This window comes from Saccoglossus kowalevskii, chromosome 11 (assembly GCF_978046115.1).
Source record: "Saccoglossus kowalevskii chromosome 11, keSacKowa6.1, whole genome shotgun sequence".
NCBI classification, from domain to species: Eukaryota; Metazoa; Hemichordata; class Enteropneusta; family Harrimaniidae; genus Saccoglossus; species Saccoglossus kowalevskii.
Window position 1 is genome coordinate 1,914,030 of NC_140651.1, and position 11,208 is coordinate 1,925,237.

An 11,208-nucleotide genomic window follows, 5' to 3' on the forward strand; every position below is an offset into this window, starting at 1 on the left:
CATTGGGTATATCATGTTAACTTGTACAAATGTAATCCATACATCATAGTCTTATCACTACCCGGTATATGCAAACAATTGTACATTGGGTATATCATGTTAACTTGTACAAATGTAATCCATACATCATAGTCTTATCACTACCCGGTATATGCAAACAATTGTACATTGGGTATATCATGTTAACTTGTACAAATGTAATCCATACATCATAGTCTTCTCACTACCCGGTATATGCAAACAATTGTACATTGGGTATATCATGTTAACTTGTACAAATGTAATCCATACATCATAGTCTTCTCACTACCCGGTATATGCAAACAATTGTACATTGGGTATATCATGTTAACTTGTACAAATGTAATCCATACATCATAGGCTTATCACTACCCGGTATATGCAAACAATTGTACATTGGGTATATCATGTTAACTTGTACAAATGTAATCCATACATCATAGTCTTATCACTACCCGGTATATGCAAACAATTGTACATTGGGTATATCATGTTAACTTGTACAAATGTAATCCATACATCATAGTCTTCTCACTACCCGGTATATGCAAACAATTGTACATTGGGTATATCATGTTAACTTGTACAAATGTAATCCATACATCATAGTCTTATCACTACCCGGTATATGCAAACAATTGTACATTGGGTATATCATGTTAACTTGTACAAATGTAATCCATACATCATAGTCTTCTCACTACCCGGTATATGCAAACAATTGTACATTGGGTATATCATGTTAACTTGTACAAATGTAATCCATACATCATAGTCTTCTCACTACCCGGTATATGCAAACAATTGTACATTGGGTATATCATGTTAACTTGTACAAATGTAATCCATACATCATAGTCTTCTCACTACCCGGTATATGCAAACAATTGTACATTGGGTATATCATGTTAACTTGTACAAATGTAATCCATACATCATAGGCTTATCACTACCCGGTATATGCAAACAATTGTACATTGGGTATATCATGTTAACTTGTACAAATGTAATCCATACATCATAGTCTTATCACTACCCGGTATATGCAAACAATTGTACATTGGGTATATCATGTTAACTTGTACAAATGTAATCCATACATCATAGTCTTATCACTACCCGGTATATGCAAACAATTGTACATTGGGTATATCATGTTAACTTGTACAAATGTAATCCATACATCATAGTCTTATCACTACCCGGTATATGCAAACAATTGTACATTGGGTATATCATGTTAACTTGTACAAATGTAATCCATACATCATAGTCTTATCACTACCCGGTATATGCAAACAATTGTACATTGGGTATATCATGTTAACTTGTACAAATGTAATCCATACATCATAGTCTTATCACTACCCGGTATATGCAAACAATTGTACATTGGGTATACATGTATCATGTTAACTTGTACAAATGTAATCCATACATCATAGTCTTCTCACTACCCGGTATATGCAAACAATTGTACATTGGGTATATCATGTTAACTTGTACAAATGTAATCCATACATCATAGTCTTATCACTACCCGGTATATGCAAACAATTGTACATTGGGTATATCATGTTAACTTGTACAAATGTAATCCATACATCATAGTCTTATCACTACCCGGTATATGCAAACAATTGTACATTGGGTATATCATGTTAACTTGTACAAATGTAATCCATACATCATAGTCTTATCACTACCCGGTATATGCAAACAATTGTACATTGGGTATATCATGTTAACTTGTACAAATGTAATCCATACATCATAGTCTTATCACTACCCGGTATATGCAAACAATTGTACATTGGGTATATCATGTTAACTTGTACAAATGTAATCCATACATCATAGTCTTATCACTACCCGGTATATGCAAACAATTGTACATTGGGTATATCATGTTAACTTGTACAAATGTAATCCATACATCATAGTCTTATCACTACCCGGTATATTCAAACAATTGTACATTGGGTATATCATGTTAACTTGTACAAATGTAATCCATACATCATAGGCTTATCACTACCCGGTATATGCAAACAATTGTACATTGGGTATATCATGTTAACTTGTACAAATGTAATCCATACATCATAGTCTTATCACTACCCGGTATATGCAAACAATTGTACATTGGGTATATCATGTTAACTTGTACAAATGTAATCCATACATCATAGTCTTATCACTACCCGGTATATGCAAACAATTGTACATTGGGTATATCATGTTAACTTGTACAAATGTAATCCATACATCATAGTCTTCTCACTACCCGGTATATGCAAACAATTGTACATTGGGTATATCATGTTAACTTGTACAAATGTAATCCATACATCATAGTCTTCTCACTACCCGGTATATGCAAACAATTGTACATTGGGTATATCATGTTAACTTGTACAAATGTAATCCATACATCATAGTCTTATCACTACCCGGTATATGCAAACAATTGTACATTGGGTATATCATGTTAACTTGTACAAATGTAATCCATACATCATAGTCTTATCACTACCCGGTATATGCAAACAATTGTACATTGGGTATATCATGTTAACTTGTACAAATGTAATCCATACATCATAGTCTTCTCACTACCCGGTATATGCAAACAATTGTACATTGGGTATATCATGTTAACTTGTACAAATGTAATCCATACATCATAGTCTTATCACTACCCGGTATATGCAAACAATTGTACATTGGGTATATCATGTTAACTTGTACAAATGTAATCCATACATCATAGTCTTCTCACTACCCGGTATATGCAAACAATTGTACATTGGGTATATCATGTTAACTTGTACAAATGTAATCCATACATCATAGTCTTCTCACTACCCGGTATATGCAAACAATTGTACATTGGGTATATCATGTTAACTTGTACAAATGTAATCCATACATCATAGTCTTATCACTACCCGGTATATGCAAACAATTGTACATTGGGTATATCATGTTAACTTGTACAAATGTAATCCATACATCATAGTCTTATCACTACCCGGTATATGCAAACAATTGTACATTGGGTATATCATGTTAACTTGTACAAACGTAATCCATACATCATAGTCTTATCACTACCCGGTATATGCAAACAATTGTACATTGGGTATATCATGTTAACTTGTACAAATGTAATCCATACATCATAGTCTTATCACATGTCACTTTGCATATCAACAACTACACAGCTTTTGTAGCATTAATTTATAGTGAACAATGATGTTGTGGTGGTGGTGAGGGGTAGACTGGTGCAGTCGGGCGATTAATTTATAGTGAACAATGATGTTGTGGTGGTGGTGAGGGGTAGACTGGTGCAGTCGGGCGATTAATTTATAGTGAACAATGATGTTGTGGTGGTGGTGAGGGGTAGACTGGTGCAGTCGAGTGATTAATTTATAGTGAACAATGATGTTGTGGTGGTGGTGAGGGGTAGACTGGTGCAGTCGGGCGATTAATTTATAGTGAACAATGATGTTGTGGTGGTGGTGAGGGGTAGACTGGTGCAGTCGAGCGATTAATTTATAGTGAACAATGATGTTGTGGTGGTGGTGAGGGGTAGACTGGTGCAGTCGGGCGATTAATTTATAGTGAACAATGATGTTGTGGTGGTGGTGAGGGGTAGACTGGTGCAGTCGGGCGATTAATTTATAGTGAACAATGATGTTGTGGTGGTGGTGAGGGGTAGACTGGTGCAGTCGAGTGATTAATTTATAGTGAACAATGATGTTGTGGTGGTGGTGAGGGGTAGACTGGTGCAGTCGGGCGATTAATTTATAGTGAACAATGATGTTGTGGTGGTGGTGAGGGGTAGACTGGTGCAGTCGAGTGATTAATTTATAGTGAACAATGATGTTGTGGTGGTGGTGAGGGGTAGACTGGTGCAGTCGGGCGATTAATTTATAGTGAACAATGATGTTGTGGTGGTGGTGAGGGGTAGACTGGTGCAGTCGGGCGATTAATTTATAGTGAACAATGATGTTGTGGTGGTGGTGAGGGGTAGACTGGTGCAGTCGAGCGATTAATTTATAGTGAACAATGATGTTGTGGTGGTGGTGAGGGGTAGACTGGTGCAGTCGGGCGATTAATTTATAGTGAACAATGATGTTGTGGTGGTGGTGAGGGGTAGACTGGTGCAGTCGGGCGATTAATTTATAGTGAACAATGATGTTGTGGTGGTGGTGAGGGGTAGACTGGTGCAGTCGGGCGATTAATTTATAGTGAACAATGATGTTGTGGTGGTGGTGAGGGGTAGACTGGTGCAGTCGGGCGATTAATTTATAGTGAACAATGATGTTGTGGTGGTGGTGAGGGGTAGACTGGTGCAGTCGGGCGATTAATTTATAGTGAACAATGATGTTGTGGTGGTGGTGAGGGGTAGACTGGTGCAGTCGGGCGATTAATTTATAGTGAACAATGATGTTGTGGTGGTGGTGAGGGGTAGACTGGTGCAGTCGGGCGATTAATTTATAGTGAACAATGATGTTGTGGTGGTGGTGAGGGGTAGACTGGTGCAGTCGGGCGATTAATTTATAGTGAACAATGATGTTGTGGTGGTGGTGAGGGGTAGACTGGTGCAGTCGGGCGATTAATTTATAGTGAACAATGATGTTGTGGTGGTGGTGAGGGGTAGACTGGTGCAGTCGGGCGATTAATTTATAGTGAACAATGATGTTGTGGTGGTGGTGAGGGGTAGACTGGTGCAGTCGGGCGATTAATTTATAGTGAACAATGATGTTGTGGTGGTGGTGAGGGGTAGACTGGTGCAGTCGGGCGATTAATTTATAGTGAACAATGATGTTGTGGTGGTGGTGAGGGGTAGACTGGTGCAGTCGGGCGATTAATTTATAGTGAACAATGATGTTGTGGTGGTGGGTGAGGGGTAGACTGGTGCAGTCGGGCGATTAATTTATAGTGAACAATGATGTTGTGGTGGTGGTGAGGGGTAGACTGGTGCAGTCGGGCGATTAATTTATAGTGAACAATGATGTTGTGGTGGTGGTGAGGGGTAGACTGGTGCAGTCGGGTGATTAATTTATAGTGAACAATGATGTTGTGGTGGTGGTGAGGGGTAGACTGGCACAGTCAGGTGATTAATTTATAGTGAACAATGATGTTGCGGTGGTGGTGAGGGGTAGACTGGTGCAGTCGGGCGATTAATTTATAGTGAACAATGATGTTGTGGTGGTGGTGAGGGGTAGACTGGTGCAGTCGGGCGATTAATTTATAGTGAACAATGATGTTGTGGTGGTGGTGAGGGGTAGACTGGCGCAGTCGGGTGATTAATTTATAGTGAACAATGATGTTGTGGTGGTGGTGAGGGGTAGACTGGTGCAGTCAGGCGATTAATTTATAGTGAACAATGATGTTGTGGTGGTGGTGAGGGGTAGACTGGTGCAGTCGAGCGATTAATTTATAGTGAACAATGATGTTGTGGTGGTGGTGAGGGGTAGACTGGTGCAGTCGGGCGATTAATTTATAGTGAACAATGATGTTGTGGTGGTGGTGAGGGGTAGACTGGTGCAGTCGGGCGATTAATTTATAGTGAACAATGATGTTGTGGTGGTGGTGAGGGGTAGACTGGTGCAGTCGGGCGATTAATTTATAGTGAACAATGATGTTGTGGTGGTGGTGAGGGGTAGACTGGTGCAGTCGGGCGATTAATTTATAGTGAACAATGATGTTGTGGTGGTGGTGAGGGGTAGACTGGTGCAGTTGGGCGATTAATTTATAGTGAACAATGATGTTGTGGTGGTGGTGAGGGGTAGACTGGTGCAGTCGGGCGATTAATTTATAGTGAACAATGATGTTGTGGTGGTGGTGAGGGGTAGACTGGTGCAGTCGGGCGATTAATTTATAGTGAACAATGATGTTGTGGTGGTGGTGAGGGGTAGACTGGTGCAGTCGGGCGATTAATTTATAGTGAACAATGATGTTGTGGTGGTGGTGAGGGGTAGACTGGTGCAGTCGGGCGATTAATTTATAGTGAACAATGGTGTTGTGGTGGTGGTGAGGGGTAGACTGGTGCAGTCGGGCGATTAATTTATAGTGAACAATGATATTGTGGTGGTGGTGAGGGGTAGACTGGTGCAGTTGGGCGATTAATTTATAGTGAACAATGATGTTGTGGTGGTGGTGAGGTGTAGACTGGTGCAGTCGGGCGATTAATTTATAGTGAACAATGATGTTGTGGTGGTGGTGAGGGGTAGACTGGTGCAGTCGGGCGATTAATTTATAGTGAACAATGATGTTGTGGTGGTGGTGAGGGGTAGACTGGTGCAGTCGGGCGATTAATTTATAGTGAACAATGATGTTGTGGTGGTGGTGAGGGGTAGACTGGTGCAGTCGGGCGATTATTTTGTTTTTTTAGTTTAAATAAAACAAAAAAATTTGCGGAATGGAGGTGTTAGCGTGAATTTCGCAGTTACAGGGGATTTTGCGCTAACACCTCCATTTCGCGAGATTTTTTTATTTTATTTAAACTACAAAAACAAATTAATCGCCTGACTGCGCCAGTCTAGGTGAGGGGGGTAATAGCGAGTGATCTGTATAAAATTCCCATATTGTGTAAAATATTTGAAAAATTATCAGTGACTGAAATACTTTATAAATACTCACTGTACTGGAAACGGCAATACGAAAGGCAGCATCGTGAAAAACAAAACAAAATAATAATGGTTAAGCATGGAATCGTTACAACTAAAAAAAGTGATTGAGTCGTTACTATTACTATTAGTGCCTTTTAGTTAAAATTGTGCCTCATATTTGCATTTTTTAAATGCAGTTTAATCTAAAGCTACTACAAATGTATGTAAAATAGCAGAACAATATGATCATCACATAAATCACATTTAAGATAATGAATATTGAATTTAAATGACAGGAACAGTGTATAAGTATACCACCAAACATATCACTTCAAACATGAACTGTCAAAGCATAATAGTTCTAAAGTGCATTCATTAAAACTAAACGGACACTAGTCAGTCTTTTTGAAACCAATCAAGAAAAACAAAATAATGTGCATTAAAGTTCCATAATATTCAATGTACATACCAAGTTTAAACCAAATATCTCCATACATAACCGAAATCTAAATTGCAGAAATGTTTGATTTACTAAATTAATTAAAAATGGCCACTATCCAGCCTTCTTAACTCAAATAAAACAATCCATGCATGGCACAGACCGAGTTAGTTATCAAATTTACGATATATAGTTTTGTTTATAGTAATATAGTTGGAATATAAACATGTCAGGAATATGATTATGATTTTTTAACATTAAAATGATTGACATCTTGTATCTGATCGTCAAACGAGTACTTGTTCATATTGCTCTGGAACAGCATTAATTAAAACAAAATCGGCCATTTTGAATACATCTATATATCTATAACATAATGTAAAATGAATACATAAAATTTGAACATAATCAGTCAAAGCATGTCAGAGATATGGCTCTAAAAGCGCATTCAGTAAAACAAAATGGCTGCCAGTCAGCCATTTTGAATCTGATCTGAAAAATAAAATGATGTGCATCAGGAACCCATAATGTCTAATGTATGTACAAGTTTGAACAAAATCAATCCATAAATGTCACAAATGCTTGATTTTTGATGATTTTTTAGCACAAAAATTGTCGTCATTTGGCCATGTTGAATCAGACAGTCAAACCAATATACATGTACCTGTATATCTATGACATGATGTATAATGAATATATAAAATTTGAACATAATCATTCTAAGCTTGGTAGAGATATGGCACTAGAACAGCATTAATTAAAACAAAATGACCACCAGTCGGCAATTTTAAAACCGATCTGAAAAATAAAATGACGTGCATCAAGAACCCATAATGTCCAATGTATGTACCAAGTTTGAAGAAAATTTATCCATAAATGCCAAAAATGTTTTTTTAGCCGCCATTTGAATCAGAAAATGAAACAGTTAACTCCATAGATAAACATATTTTACTGATCATAGGACAACATATTCATTCAACTTTGCATCCAAATTACTCCAAAAATTATATTTCTGCATTTACACATTAATTCAGGACCTCCCTCAAAAAAATTATTCAAATGACAATTTTTCCAGATTAGGTGGAATATTGCATCTTTAGAAAAAGTAAAACGAGTTGTGTTGTCATTGATTGCCAGATTTGCATATTTCAGTACAATATTATTTTCATATCATCAGAATTCACATTGTAAAAATTATTAGGGTCTGTAGGAAAACAGTTAAAGTAAAGATTCTCATTATTGTTGAATGCTCTTGACCATATGCAAGCAATTTCTGCCATGTTTCTGCATGATGTGACCTACAACATCTTCTGACCTGACAGATCAAGTCTGTTATTAACCAATCAGAATGCTGTGTCCCACTGATGCAATTCTCTGGAAATGTGAAAGTGAATTTAAATATGATCTCTTGGCATTTATTTTGACTATAGGAATAGAAAATTATTTTAAAAACTGGTGATGGATATTAAAATTAACCTAAGGAGCTCCAAGCCAAACCTTACTCTTATAATAAAAATCCCCCAAAGGTAGGTACTTAATCGATCATGAGCGCTAAGTCGGTTGAGTACAGTATACTAGTATACTTGGGATAAATGTAGCAGGCAATGGCTAGAGAGACAGCACAACTGAGAAGTTTATTGATTTACTAAAAATAGAACTGACATAACCACAGAACATTGAAACACACAATGTGAGCACATTGAGTTATTAGTTTATGTGTGAGATAAGCAGAATTCAATGTAGCTAATGCCTAGTAAATTATGTCCATATAGCACACAATTAACAATTGGCCTTGAGATCAAGTTTAGATATATTCTGTCACATTGTCTACACCAGACTAATATTGCAAATCACAGGGAATGATTTGTACAAACAGATAATTTATAAAAGTAATGACAAGAAAATAATTGAAGCTGAAATGTTACAATCTTGTGTGCTAACCACTTATGTAAATTAAATGTCCAGCAGGTAAGCCATTTACTCCATATACAAGTATGTTGAATTAATTATTAATTTACATACAATTAGGCATATCAATAAAATACCATAGTTATTTTAAACAAAATCAAAACATTCAGTCAAAGATAATTTTGAAGATCTTTGTAAAGAAGGAAGTTTATTCAATTTTTACCATATACCTGCGTCTGTAGTGGGGTCACTATACTTCCAGTTCATCAGGCCACACAGAATATGATATGAGGGAAAGTACAAACATTTGACTGACCTGTATCATCCCACGTTGAATGTTCATATCCAAATATTTTATCATGAGTAATTCACAATAATTTTTTAATTTATCAAGTTATTTTTTATTACATTTATCTGTCAAATAAGTTTGAGATTATTTTCCATAGGTCACATACAGATGTTGCATCATCACAGTCTAGCAAAGCAGTGATCTGCAAATCAGTTTGAGATTATTTTCCATAGGTCATATACAAACAGTTGCATCATCACAGGAAGGCATTGTAGTGATTGTAATATTGTTTTTGTATTTCTCTAAGAAATAGTCACTACTGTTTAGTGACAACTATTACTTAGTATTACATTTATATTTTGCAAATAATCAATGAAAAATATACAGTAAATAAGCAGTATTTTTTTTTTATAAAAGCTGTTGCCTGGCCACATTTCCCTTATTCAAATAATCAAAACACTGAAAAACTGTCATTCAAAAGAAGCAAAATTCATAATTTAAATTTTTACTGGAACATTAATGTCAGTTATGCAATATTTTCATTTTTTAGACAGGAAATCATGATGAGACATGTTATATTTGCTCCATATTTTGTGATATTTGCATTTGTCGCAAAAAGTGATAGTACATTGTAAGTGCTGGGACTGTATACATTAATCAGTTTTGTGTAAAATTTGTTTCAAGAACAGTAAGTTAACTAAAATCAATGTACATACATGTACAGGCACCATATTGCTTTTTGACACCACCATATGCAAACGATTATAGTTCCATATGCAAGATTGACATAATTGCAGCGCCCTCACATGACAGAATGAATGTTTTTGGGAACTTAGAAAAGATCAAGTGGTAAAATGGCAGATTTTATTATCTCATGAACAATTTGTAACAATTGTATAGTCCACAAATTGTATATTGCTCAAATTTAGTGTCAAAAAATAAAGAATTTTACGATTTTTATAATGTGAATTACCATTGTAAAGTATACACAGTAAGAGCATATCACAAGTCAAGATTGCATGACTCAGTTTTGTAAAACCATTTATGTTTTGGCATACAAAAAGAATTCTGCGAGAAGTCACATTTGACTGTATCATTTTCTCTATATACATGTATGCATACCTAAGCACTGACAGATCTATAGCATTGTTTAAAGTTTTATCATAAAGGAACCTATTTTCATGGCCATCATTTATAAAACTGCCTTAGCCTGTAGGAATAACATGGAGAATATCAATAGGTATCAAGGCAAACACCAGACATCAAGACAATTGCCTTTGATGTCTTTGTGAAGTTCAAGCTCTACTATACATTCCAAGCATACATGTATACATAGAAGAACTTCCACAATAACATGTTTACAGATAACACAGCTCCTCATATCATACGCAAATAGATTTGTCAAGTGTTTTTCAATTTGTGTATGTGTGGCAGTATCATTGACCGATAATACCAGTTCAATGACGTGATGAAAGATATCACCTGTAAAAATATTCATCAGATAACATTCATATACATGTAAATAGGATAATAGGTTACAACATCAGGAATAATGTCATGGGACAAATTACATGCACTGGTACTGTACACTGTCTATTTTTGAATTTCATCATCGCTGCACCCCCCCTCCCCAGACTGGGTCGTCCCTTTCACAGTAATTGTTGTGGTCAACAGCAGTTTTCAATTTATTAAATACTTCAACTTTATATTATTAACCCTAAATATTGGCAACCGCTTTTCTGAAAGCACTGTATCTTTTTGTCTGCATTAAAATAGCCCCCTCATTTTCAAATGGACGAACCCACGCACTCCTTACTCCTTCGGTGACATGGCAACCGTCAGTAATGAGACTCGTTTAGCTCACAGTATTACAATACAAGAGGGCATGTATGCACAGGTTTGGAGGTCACATCACACCGGCACAGCAC